General features: G+C 36.6%; 1 pseudogene; it reads right to left on the bottom strand.

The window, feature by feature from the left end:
• Positions 1 to 12,913: 12,913 nt before the first annotated feature.
• LOC150015226 (iron-sulfur cluster assembly 1 homolog, mitochondrial pseudogene) lies at positions 12,914 to 13,327 on the bottom strand (annotated as a pseudogene).
• Between the last annotated feature and the right edge of the window lie 958 nt (positions 13,328 to 14,285).

Raw genomic sequence — 14,285 nt, 5'->3', positions numbered from 1 at the left:
AATCTTTTCTTGTAAAAATTTATCACTTTTATCTCCTTTTGCTCCTCTGACTTCTAGCTGGACCTGTGAGGAAACATCAAAACTGCTGCAGAGGATTTTTGTCAGAGCCAGTAATGGCTCTTTTAACAGCAGAGAATAGAAAGATCTCAAAGTGAAGCCTATTGTCAGGAGACTTGTGCCTGCCCTGGCCAACTTCCAAGTGTGAGTTAGTTTGGATCAGACTTGGGTTAGGTAACATTTAATTTCTGAAGTGGAGATTTGAACCAAATTGTTAACCTCTCAAAATTTAACCACCCATGGGTGATAATGGCATTAAAAAAATTAAACAACAATGACTGATTCATGGTATTAACTATGATATTACAACATTTATTCTCCTCAAATTTTATCTCTTTAAGCCTTTGTCTTAAAAACTTCTCAAATATTTCAAGTATGGCTATTTAGAAATGGAATTCTTTCTTTGTTTTTATTGTATAAGAAAGTTTTTATAGTTGCATATATCACTTTTAGATATTCAGGTAATTTGATTAGAAAACATGAGTAAGCTTTGCAAATGTTATGGTGAAACTTTATTGATTACCAGACTGTAAGGAATTATCCATGACACAAAGGCCAAACCAAAACAGATAAGTGGCTTGTCATGTAAACATTTATGAGCCAATGGAATGACAGTCCTCATTTGAAAGCAAACAGTATACATTTGGCTCATACCACAGTGGGTGTGAAAATTGCAAGGTAAAATAAAACAGATGAGGCCATTTAAGTTTGAAATGGAAGAACAGATCACTGGCAACAGCTATTTACTTTCACAGTCACTAAAATAGGGTGTTTTGTTGTGAAAACTATCAATACAGGGTGATGGATACCCTGCTTAAAGTGCCAATATGATGCCATTCTGAACTGCAAAACGATTTCATTACAAGTGTATGGGGAACCTTTAAACATGACATTATGATGCGACTATAATGTAAGATAACAATGGAAAAACAATTTCAGAGTGAGTCTAAGGAGACTATAACCATCCAGTTAGAAGGCCACTGGAATGTGAGATTATAATAGCTCAACATTAAAATGGTGAAAAGGATATGGTCAATTGCTTTTTTTTTTTTAACTGAGACTGACCTAGAAAACATTTATTCTCATGAATAGTACAGTCATGGGATGTATTTTAGAGAGGAGGAAAACCCAGCCCCAGTATATCCAGTTCTTACTCCCATTTTGAAGTGTAGCCCCTTTTTTTCTCCTTTCCTGAGGTTCAGTTGGAGACAGTTTATGTCTGGCCTTATCACTCTCCTCTAACTATATAACTTTGGGGCTCTGGTTAAGATCACAAATTTTTTTTCTTACTCATGTCTAGCCTTATGACTTGGCTGCATTAGCCACTTATGAGGTATTATTTGAGTTCAACTAGGATAATTTTCTACTGTCCTTCTTACCTCCCAAGCCTCCAGCTATCTCTGGACCATAGGTGAAATCTTACCATTAAAAAAAATTTCCCTTGAGCCTGAAAGAAATTTTCATTTTCAAAAGCATCTAATGGATTACAGTCAAAGAAACACTTATCAGTTCATAAAATATAAGTACCTGCTTGAGGAATAACATATTAAATTTGAACAGTTTAAGAAGCATAAACTTTGTCATCAGACAGACCTGAGTGCATATTCTGGCTATTCTGCTGAGTTGTGTGTGGATCTGGGAATGTCCTTACTTCTTCTAAACCTTAAATTTCCTCACCTGTAAATTGAAGCTAATAACAGCACTTAATTCCCAGGGTAACTGCAAGATAAAAATCAATATTGTGAATGAAATGCCTGCACAGTGCCTGGCCAATAGAGGAATTATATATGCATTCTTGTCACATTGATATAGAAGGAAATAAAGGAATGGGTCAAGATCCTAGTGAGTGAAGCAGAGGAGAGAGAATGAGGCTTAATGTTAGTGTGGGGGAGAGGATTTTTCCCTAATTGTACTAACTTTTTGAGCCACTACAATTCAATTCTAATTCTTGAGTATCTAAGACATGCCTGAGTTTTTATATCTCTTTCTGCTGTTCCACACTTTTAGGATGTTGTGTTTGTCCATAATTACCACCTCACATAGTACTACTCTTTCTATGATTGTGGGAAATACTCTCTTGGAGAAATGTCTTGTGGCCTCTTCTTGAGTTATCACTGGGCTTCTTTCCTCTAACGTCTAGCTTGCATGATGCTACCTTAAATAGTTACTTCATCTTGGATCTCCATCCAGGACTGTCATTTCCCAGCTGCTGAAGTTATACAAAAGTGTGTAAATAGAAGTTCTGAAATGCCCTTGAAGCAGTTTTTAATCTATTTATCCATATCATACTTAAATGACCAATTCCTTAACAAGATCAAAAATGGTTTTCTGAGTATTGAATAAAACGTGTTTTCCCCTAATTTTTATTTCTGTTAAGAATCTTGATTTTAACCATAGTATTAATTTTTGTCTAAATCCATCATAGTATTAACAAACAATTCTCATGAAGCAGTTACCTGGGTCTAAAACTATGTTCTTGGATTACTTAGGTTTAATGGCTATGTTCATCATACCGTTGGCTCATTTCCTTAAAAGTCCTTCCATAGGGATGAGGATGAAGGCCATCAAAGGAATAACTCACAAAACTTGAATTTCTTCTTCTTTTTTTAATCCTCACCCAAGGACATTTTTAAAAAATTGCTTTTAAATAGAGAGGAAGGGAGAGAGGAAGGGAGAAGAGAAACAGTGATGCGAGAGAGAAGCATCAATTTGTTGCTTCCTGTTCGTGCCCCAATGGGTATCGAACATATGACCTAGGTGTGTGCCCTGAATGGGAATTGAACACTCAATCTTTCAGTTACAAGATGACACTCCAATCAACTGAGCCACAAGAGCCAGGGCTAACCTTGAACTTCTTGAATGAGGAGCCCATGTTGAACATATGTTTATGGTCCTAGGCCCTAGCAATGCCAGATATTGAAGGTGATTGATAAACAACTTTTAGAATAAATTTTATGTGGATTACAAACCAAACCAAATTATTCAAAGCATGATGGTGGGATTGGGGAAGAAACATATTTGTTAAGTATCTACATTAGACATCATATGCCTTACTTAGTTCACTTAATCTTTGAAACAACTCTGAGGTATAAGCATTGCCATTCATATTTTATAAGAAACAGGCTAGGAGAGATTGAGAGACTCTTTTGAGGTCATATACATGGAAGTGCTAGGATGTGAACATAATTGGCTATAAATCCTTTGCTATTTCCACTCTATCATATTGCTGCCCCCTACGTGAATTTAATTACAGTCCAACAGAGGAGAGGAGACAAGAACATAAAGGACCCACGACAAGCTAATCTGTGATAACTATCAAATGGGTAAAGTAAAACATACCAAAGGGTTTGAGGGAGGAAAAGTGCACTTCTGCCTGAGTTTCTGTTTTCCTCATGGCATTTATCTCTTTCTTCTTCTACCTGCTCCTTTGGGAGTGCTGTCTTCCCCAACTGGCATGGGGTCTCTCTACCTCTTTCAGGTGCTGGTCAAATTCACTTTCTGGGAGCTCGTTGCCCTTTAGAAATAGTACCATCTTCTCTCTTCTCTGTCATCTCCTATATTTGATACTTGCTATGTACTGTCTATCATGGTAGAGTATCCTAATAGCGGATAAAGCTGTGTTTCACTGGGAAGTTGGACATTTATGGGCACATCTGTCAAACTAGTGATGTGGAATTATTGGGAGTCTTTATCTGAGGGATGAAGGAGTCTCATTTGGGGGCAAAGATAATGTTGGGTAAAACAGAAAATCAGAAACACATTCAGTATTTTGAAAACATCACCTTTGTGGTAGGAGGATGGGTGTCCTTTACAAGTCCTGTCTTCCTCCTGCTCCTGTCTGGTTGTGTCTGAGTCAGAGGTGGCTGGATGTGGAAGAGGCTTAACTAAAACACCTAAACACTGTTTTAATACAAGCTCTTTGTGAGATTTTTGGGACAATAAAGTAGATCTTCTTGAGACTGACATGAAGAGTAATACTGTGTGAACATGGTATTATTCTCATGGCATAATACAGCAAGTGTATTGGAATTGTGAAGATCACAGTCTGGCTTTAGCTCATTATAGGCTTTGGTAGAAAATCTTTGTACCTGAATTCTGTAGATTCCTGGGGGGAGGGGTTGAGCTCTTTGGCAAGAGGCCCACAGTTTCATATGCACATAATATATTGTTGATGAGCAAAATTATATGTCTCCTTAATGGATGCACCATTTTCTTTCAAATGTCTTATAGAGACAGTTTTGTTAAATAAGTGCAAATTTACTGAAAGGATTAATGAGTTTATAGTAGCTTGTGTCAATACATATATTTTAATTAACAGACACTAAAATGTACCTATTTTTTGAATAAATGTGGGTAAATATGAAGTTTTTAGCGTTAGAAGAGGTTCCCTTCCTCAGTAAGGCTGTGAATGGTGAGAGGTGGAGTTAGTGACATCTGGTGGCAGCTCCCACTAGATGGATTAACTTAATGAAGACTGGTACTGGCTCTCCTTTGCCAGTCAACACTTAAACTTTGATGCCTGGTATTTAGTAAGTCAATTTTGAATAAATGAATAAGCAAATGAATAAATGAAGTTTGGGTTGAGAAATGTCTAACCTTCTACCACTGCATTCTGAAATGTTACAGAGATCTGCAGCTATTTAGTCTCCATAAGAACAAGAAAAAAGTGTGAACTAAAAAGAAAAAAAGAAAAGTCTACAAGTTTTTAGTTAGTTGGTACATAAATACTATGATAATTTACATTTTTCAGTGATACAGTCATGTGGATCAACTCATATACTCGTGTATAAACTTGTTCCCACCCAATGAATCAGTTGAAATGGGAATAATAATTTAGTGCACTTCACTTGTGACTGTTACAATAAAACCCTGACATATATTAGTTACAAGAAAAAGGTGACCCATGTTATTTGAATTTTTCTTTAGTGAAAATATGATTTTTAAAGAGTTTTGACTGAAAATGGAAAAACTCTTTGGTGAAACCTTCAGAGGGAATAAATCATGTGCTTGGGATAATTTTAATTAAAGCGTTTTCCATGAGCTGTCACCCTTGGTTATGACATGAGCCAGGTCTCCTAATTGGCTTTCATATGTAGGCCAGATATTTTTGCTCCAACCTCTGTGGGTAAGATCAGTATAGGCAGTTTTTAAATTACCCTTCTTTCTCACTTCTGGGACTGTCAACTCTCAAAAAATCCAAGCAGGCTCTAATTTATAAACATTCAATTTACACTCATTGACACATCATGGGAGGGATAATAAAAGGAAATAGAATTATGAACTTCAGAGACTCACAAATGGTTCAAGCTGAAAGGGAGCTTAGAGGTCATCACAGTCCAACCTGTTCATTTTGTTGATGTAGCCCAAAAGGTAAAGGGACTAGTACAAGATCACACATCTAGTTAGTTCTGCAGTTTGGCCACCAAGATTTTTCCTGCCTCAAAACCTCTACTTGACTGTGGTCTCCATTAAAAAACACCACCACCACCACTGTCGCCACTGCCGCTGCCGCCTCCACCACCACCAGCAACAACCACTTATCCCAGTTTTATCTCTGGTGTTACCTCTACCAACATTGGATGAGCGAATGACTATAAACGTGCTCTGCTGTGTCCCTCTAGAGTCTCTCTTTAGGAACAAAATCAGTACTCTTGTTGCCTTTTGCGTTCTGGTTTGGTTTGGCCAATAGGAGACTTAGTAGGGCGTTGGCAAGAGGAAGGGTGAGATCAGTGCATTTCTTATCATGGTGGCCTGGACGAGAAGCCACCGGTGCTGTGTTCACTACTGAAAGCTACAGTTTCTCTTGGGAGATGCCCTTTCAGTTATAGCTTTCTCTCTCTTTTAAAAAATTCTATTTATTGATTTGAGAGAGAGGAAGAGAGAGAGAGAGAGAGAGAGAGAGAGTGAGCGAGAGAGATTTGTTGTCCCATTTATTTATACATTCATTGGTGGATTCTTATACATACCTTGACTGGGGATCGAACTCACAACCTTGGCAAATTGGGACAATGCTCTAACCAAGTGAGTTATCCAGGCAGGGCTTTATAGCTTTCACTTTTAGTTCTGGTAACTTTGTCTTTTTAGGCCTAGGGATAGTATAGATTCCCCACTTTTTAGTAGTCCCAAGGTACTTCACTGTCCCTTATTGGCTTACCTTAATGTTGCTCACACTTCAAATGCTCTTAATTTATTGAACTCTCCTCAATTGTCCCATTGAGTATAAAATCGATTTCCTGCTTGAACCCTGATTGCTATACCCCATTCTCTTTCACCTTATTTTTCCCTCATAACACAAATTACAGTCTATATTGAACTTTAAAAATTTTGTTTACTCACTTATCTGGCTTTCTTGACCAAAATGTGTTTCCATGGTTTGACACGGGTCCTGACACATAGTAAGTAACTGGATAAATGTTTGTGGAATGAATGGATCCAGGCATACAAACTTAAGTTCAAAATTCTTTCTACACATTACAATGAGAATAACTCTATAGAGCTTTAAGAGAAGTTTTAATTTATTTCAACTACAATATAGATTGCATAGGTTTTGTGTTTGGTAGCTACTATTTAATATATTGTTTTTATGCTAAAACCTATTATTATTTCCAATTAGATTGTATTTCATGAAGGCAGGAACCAGGTATATTTGTCCAAGGCTTTGCACACTGACTGTTATAGATGTAAGTTTTTCCTTGTGCTGAATACCAAACTTAACACTGGTGATTCGGATATGCATAAGGCATGGGCCCTTCAAGGGCCCATAATCTTACTGAAGAGACTCACATGCAAACAATGTAAGGCAATAGATGGTATAATGGAAGCTGTGGGAGTGTTTCAGGATCACAGAGAAAGGAGAAAGAACAGGAAACGCTTGATAGATGACCAGGTGGAAGGAGAGGGGATATTTTAGGACCTTCCTCTTCAGAAGCTGTTTATTCAGAAACATTTGTTCAAAACTAAAGCTTCAGGTTCTAAAGTGAATTTTTGCATCCCAGTCTATTTAGATGCTGGATATTTCATGTAAAGACAAATTTTCCCTAATTCTTGATGCTGGTTTTATATTTCCCTTCTTTTATCCTTTTATTTTCTTCAGAAAAAAAATGAACAAAGTAAAGGTCATTTTTGATTCTGGATTTTTCTGAGTGTCAGCCATGTTCAAAACATAAAATCTGTTCAAAAGATGATAAAATCTCGTTATTCAGTAGTACTCTTTTAGAGCATCATCAACCTATCTGACATTGACTGTAAGAGAAAAAAAAGTTACCAAAAGAAAAAAAAAAAAAAGAAAGAAAAAAGAAAGAAGGAAAGAAAAACTTATTATATTCCCCACCAGAGGGAGACAATTTTTTTCCTTTTGCTTTTCAAAATCTAAAATCCGATTAACACAGATTTGAAGAGTACAATACAAGGTTTACCTGAGATGATTAATACCCAGAGGAAAAGAACAAATTTACAAACTTATTTGTTTTCTTTTGTCTTTTAATATCAAATTATTTTTGAGATCTAAGTTCTGTTCTGCCAGTACAGATAATGCTATTTAACAAGCATGGAACTTTAAGAGCTAGTTACTGTTTCAGTGTCGACTTTACTTCTAATTATAGTATGGATTCAGATAGGATACTGATAATAAAACAACATGAAATAATTTAACATAATTATTTCCTGTAGTAAGATATTTTCAAATCAACCCTAACCTAATAGAGACAAGGGGCATGGTGCTGGTGGAGGAGGAGAAACTGGTAACACTGTCTTTCTACTACCAAGACTGTAGATGTTGGAATAAGCCAAAATGAATCAATTTTCTTTTCTTGTTTTTTTTTTTTTTTTTTTAAATATTCACCCTAGGATATAGTCACAGATTTTAGAGAGAGAGGAAAGGAGATAGAGAAAGAGAGAGAGAAAATCATTAATCTGTTGTCTTCTGAACGTGCTCCAACTGGGACCAAATATGCAACCTAGACTTGTGCCCTGATTGGAATTGAACCTGCAACCTTTTGGTGTACAGGACAATGCTTCAACTACTGAACCACACTGGTCAAGACCAAACTGGTCAATTTTCATTATGCTGCAACTCTTTAAGAATATTAAAGAGAAATTGACTTACAATAGTTACTAATTTTGGAAAAGTTATACATGATCAAGAACTCCTATGACATATCTATGCTTAGGGTAATTAAACATTTTATCAAAAATTCAGAAAACTGTCCAGAGATTTATAGTGTGAGGCCTACTGTACTTTTAAAAGTCCAATTTCATGCCCAATTTAGTAGACAGTGTTAGATCTACATGTCCAGTATAATTACTTGGATTTTCATTCTTCTCAGTGGTTCTTTTTTGAAACCAGTTCAGGTCTGACCTTGTGTAAATGTTTTTTAAATTACTTGGAAACATTTTACAAATCCAATTAGCTCATAGTCAAATCTTTTCAGCTCACCTCATTTGACACAAGGGCAGCTGCAGTAGCCTTACTGCTTATTGTAATTCCTATTTATTTACTTGTCATTTTCAGAATAAGTATAGCTAAAATATGGAATAATTCTCAGAAGCTCACATAAACATGGAATAATGTAGAGGCATCTGGTAAAATATTTGTCTGGTTAGGAGCATCAGTTTCTCATCATAATTCAGTAAAGATAATGGATGCTTTGGAAAAGCACAGAGAGTCACTTAAGTTTCACTTGCCTCAGGTATCATTTAATCAGTGATCTCAGTTAATAATTCTGCTTTTCTATTTGTCAAGATCTCAATATTTTTTCAATATGAGGCCTGCTCCAGTGTACTTTACATGACACTTTATAATTAGTGGTACTTGAGAATTTGGCAGTTTTAAAAATTCATACAACATTCTTAGTTACAATTTATAAATGATTTTAAAGTATAATTAACATTCATCTTTACAAGTTATATGCAAACAAATATGCAAATTCAGAAATAAATATGCAAACATATAAAATGTTTTTGAATTAAGTAGTCCTTAACATTTTTAATGAAATCAATATTTTATTCATATTTTGCACACAATTTTGAGTACTTACTGATTTGAGGAGTTCTATAGCATATAGACTTTTGCATATTGCAACCTTCAACTACCAGCAACAGGAGAGAAATGAGGATGAGTTCCTTTTTTTTTTTGGTGAAAACTGAAAGGATGATTTAGGAGACAAAGGTAATGGGTGTTGCCAGTGGGTTATTGAAGCAATTAAAATGGTCTTTTTGTTTCTTGAACTCTTTACCCTACAATGAACCTCTATTTTAGATGACACAAAATCTGTTTGGATCTCAGGAAGATAAAGTTGAAGACAGCAACCAATGTGCCCCCATTTCTTGAGTTGGTGGCTGAAAAGAGAAGAATTCAGGATTCAATATGAGAAGACCGAAGGGTTATTGGGAAAATGCACCTGCAGTGGGGAAGTCACTAAGCAAGAGTAGAGATTCAATAGGTTTATTAATTTAAAAATATATTTTCAATAGGTTAACAAATTCAAAATCTTAGCTGATTCATTCAACAAACACTCATCTTTCAAGGCTCAGCTTCAACTTCATTTCAAGGCACAATTTTCACTACCAGGATCTTCCGTCTCTGAATTCATGTTGTGTTATAACACAACCAGGCAAAGTTTTTTATGTGCTCATATATAGGCTCATTATATACACAGGAGCCACACAGAAGTATAAGACTTCATCAGTAGTGCCACACAGTTTAGCTCTAAAATGTTCTTCAGTGTTTACAGACATGCATGCTTTATTGTTATTTTTTCAAATGGCAAAGTTTTTGAGGAAAATTAACAGTTATACAAGAGATAGTGAGAATTTATTTTGATTGGCAGCTCTGATAAATTTGTAGCTGTTCACTGGAATGCTGTGCAAAGGATTCTGAGGTTGTGTTATTAGTATCAACATTACCATGTTTTCGTTATCCTTGTTCAACTTAGAATCTTGTTTTAGTAGTAACATTTCTTTTACTAGACAATGAGAGCTTTATTATCCATTTAATCTCCTTTTCTTTTTAGCTGCTAGAAACTTGGAAAATTTTTGATATAATTTTTCTTTTTTATTACTTGAATTTTTTCCTTTATTTTGTGGACTATGCTATTGTACTGCGATTTGTTTTAAAAAGCTAGTGTCTTTAAATCTTCTTTGAGAGAAACAGATACTTACATATACTTCTTTCTATAAACTTTATGCAGCCTAGCATAGGTCCAGGACCCTGAGGAGGCATAGAATATATGCACTTTTATTGCATGGAGAACACAGAACTCAATGCTATGGGTCTCCTATATGGTAAGTGCACAATGATGCATGAATGAATGAGTGAATGAATGAATGAGTTCAGAGGAAATTCAAACCACGAGAAAGATCGTGATGAGATGTAATTTACCAAGGAAAGCATCAAACTGGAGAGAAATCTTGGCTAATGCCTTAAAAAAGGCACAGGCTGAAGATTGGAACAGGAGGAAATGGCATGGAGGAAAATAAGGTTTAGTAAGAAGAATTGAAAATGACAGGAGCCATAATGTAGTAATACTTGACTCCCCTACATAGGACTATTTGCTTGGGTGAAATGTAAGATTTCAGAGAGCAAGAATTAAAAAAAAATTTATTCAGGACACATTAGTATAGCCTTCTACCCAGTATTTCCATGGTGGTTTGAAGTTGGTTGAAAATGAAGGTGATTCTGTTACCTACATTTATTTCAAATTAAAAAAATAAAACCACAGGATGTGATCATTTGAACTTGCTTATTTAGGGTGTAATAATTCACTTAACTGCATCACAAATTAATCTTCCTTCATCGAATCAGAATAAGCAATCGAAATTCTGTTTTGCTGCAAGCTGCTCCATAATGTTTGTGGGGACTGTTTTTGTTTATTTTCTGTTTTATGATAGTCTGAGGTAAACAACATATAGCTATATCTATGTGCATCTGGGTAGGCTTCTACATTTTTATTATGCAACTTAAACACGAAAAAGCCGGATCTGCTGCACTTAACAAAACAGCTAAATCTCATTCAGTGTAACACAAACCCATACCACCTTCTTGCCAAGTAACCTTAGTCTTTAAAGACCATCCGTGCACAATCAGTCATTTCCATATGCCTTTCATTCTTCCCTTACTCTGTGTTTTTTTTTCTCAATGTTTTGTTTCTCTGGACTGAATTTCATCTCAGTTGATTACCCAATTCACTTTTCATTCAGTCATAATTGTTTTTTGAATTGTCTTAAATTCTCAAATGGATTATGACAATTTGAAAATTAACAATGGCGCCTTAATTGCATGGGGCTGTGTGATCCACAAAACCCTGTGGCTGATGTCCCCACCCCCCACCTATAATTTTTTAAAGCCAAACGTGAAAAGGTAGACGTGAACAGATACAAGCAGAAAATACATATGGTGGTGATTTACAAAAATGCTTGATTTCCAAATATTGCAAAACCATTTTAATACAGAAATTAATTTAAAGATCTAAGTGAGTTTTCTTTCTTTTAGAATCAGCTTCTTTCTCTTGTGGAAGTAGGAACAAATACAAGCAGGACAACATTTTCTGCATCTGTATGGAAATTAAAATTCAGGAAAATGTCATTATTCTTTAATTATCTGACTTCATTTCATCTGGGCTCTCAATGCAGCTTGGCAATCCTCTTCCTTGTCCCTGGTCAGCTGCTTCTAGAATTCCTTCTGAGGCAGCTGTTTCAAACCTTTAAACTTGAGCCATTCTTCTCATACCCCTCATTTTCAGCCTGTAGCCTTGCTTTACAATTAACAGAAAGTATAGCAGTTTCTGAGCAATCTCCTTGGACTTTCTTTGCTTCTACCTGTAGACTCACCTATAGAAACACTCTTATTTTAACCTCATCCTTCCTTAGTCTTGGAGGAAGAGAATTTTCCCTTCATTCTAATAGTAACTTTTAGATGCACTGAAATCTCTCTCCACTGGTCTCTCCTCTAGATGTCAATCTTTTTCTTTTTCTCTCTGGTTTCCTCTATTCAGCCTACAGATATGATCAAGTCTAGTGTTCACCATCTACTACTACTTTAACCTCCCCTACTCCATTCTTGTCTTTTTCACAGTTGGCCTTTATGTACAGCCAACTCGCTCTTCCACCTGCAACTCCCCTCCCCATTCTCTGTGCATTGGGATTAGGGAAAAAAGGGCACACCTATGCCAGGTAAGCATACCTGGGAGCTTTTGCCCACTTACTCTTCTTTCTTAGCTCATCATACCATTCTTTATTTCCTTGGTCTTAAAATTGCCTTTAGATAGATGTTTCCGGGTCCGCAAACTTTGGTCTTGTATGTTTCCCTGGTTGTAGTTTTTGTGTGCCTTCTGGGTCCTAATATGACCTGCCACGCAAGAGGGTCTCAGACATTTTCCTGTACTATAAAGCACTTTGGGAACACTCTCTACTTCCTCTGCTGCCACTCACTTCTCATCCAATTGAACCACCTGGTCTTCCTAAGATTACAGATGACTTCCTGATGGCTAGCTAGATCCAATGGCCCATTTCCAATTTTCATCACTTTCTCAGCTTTGTAACACTGTTGATTTTTGACTTTTTTAAAAAGTATAATTTATTGATTATGTTGTTACAGTAGTCCCAATTTTTTCCCCCTTTGCTTCCCTCTGCTCAGTACCCCACTTCCCTCCAGCAATCCCACCGCCTTAGTTCATGTCCATGGGTCGTGCATATAAGTTCTTTGGCTTCATCCTTTCCTATATTCTTTTTTTTTTTTTTTCATTTTCAAATGCATCACTTTATTTTCCTCATAGGCAGCCATGCGTTATAAGCCTTAAGCATGTGGCAGTCCCATGACTTCTTCAACGAGCCCAGGGCTTCCACAGGCTTTCCTGGAGCTCACGGCCAGGGTAGTCCTGAGGAGTCAAATGTTAATGCTTTCTCTACAGCCACATGTTCCTTTGATGTTTGGGTTACTAAACACAAACTCACTGGATAATTTGTCCTTGACATAGTCCATTTCTGTTCCCAAAAGTGTCAGCTGAGCTTTCTTTTTGATGAACACTCTGACTCCATCTTGAACAACTTCTTCATCAGAATCTCCTTTTGTCTTTGTATATTCCAGAGTATAAGAAAGGCCATTACAACACCTGGTTTGGACACCGACTTTCAGACCTACGTGTTCAGGCTTATCTTTAAGAAGTTGTTTTATCTTGTTTACTGCTGAAGGTGTCAGCGTGAAGGTGGCCCGGGTGGGCTGCAGCTTCCTCTAGCTCACAGCCCGGACAGTGGCCCGGAATAATGAAGCTGACATCCTCGCCGCCTGGCGCACTGGTGCCTTGGGTCGGACCTCAGACACCTCTGCCTCTCTCCTATATAATTCTTAACTTTCCTCTTTCTGTTTTGTACCAAACAATTATGCTTCTTAATCCCTGCATCATTTCCCAATTTTTCCCCCTTCCCCCTCCCAGCTGATAACCCTTAAAATGATCTCCATATCTATGACTCTGTTTCTATTCTGGTTTGCTTAGCTGGATTTTTTTTTTACACTATTTTTTAGATTCAGTTGTTGATAGTTATGAGTTTGTTGTTATTTTAATGTTCATAATTTTTCTTAAGTAAGTCTCTTTGACATCTCATATAATAATAGCTTGGTGATGATGAACTCCTTTAGCTTCACCTTGTCTGGGAAGCACGTTATCTGCCTTTCCATTCTAAAGGATAGCTTTACTGGATAGAGTAATCTTGGTTGTAAGCCCTTGCTTTTCATCACCTTGAATATTTCTTGGCAGTTCTTTCTTGCCTGCAAAGTTCCTTTTGAGAAATCAGCTGATACCCCGTTGTAGGAAACTCTCTGTTTTTCTCTTGCTGCTTCTAAGATTTTCTCTTTATCTTTAACCTTTGGCATTTTAATTATGCCGTGTCTTGCTGTGGTCCTCTTTGGGTCTAGCTTGTTTGGGACTCTGTGCTTCCTGGATTTGTATGTCTATTTCCTTTGCCAAATTTGGAGAGTTTTCCTTCATTATTTTCTCACATAAGTTTTTGATTTCTTGCTCTTCCTCTTCTTCTCACTCCCCTATGGCTCAGATGTTGGCATGTTTAAAGTTGTCCCAGAGATTCTTAAGCCTCTCCTCATTTTCTTCAATTTTTGTTTCCTCCTTCTGTACTGGTTGACTGTTTTTTTCTTCCTTATGTTCCAAATCATTGATTTGAACCCCAGTTTCCTTCCCTTCACCATTGGTTTTGTGTGGATTTTTCTTTGTTTCATTTAG

Source organism: Furipterus horrens, unplaced genomic scaffold (assembly GCF_987537825.1).
Source record: "Furipterus horrens unplaced genomic scaffold, mFurHor1.1.pri manual_scaffold_3, whole genome shotgun sequence".
NCBI classification, from domain to species: Eukaryota; Metazoa; Chordata; class Mammalia; order Chiroptera; family Furipteridae; genus Furipterus; species Furipterus horrens.
Note: the sequence above shows the minus strand (reverse complement) of the source record. Positions and strands in the feature narration are given on the sequence as shown.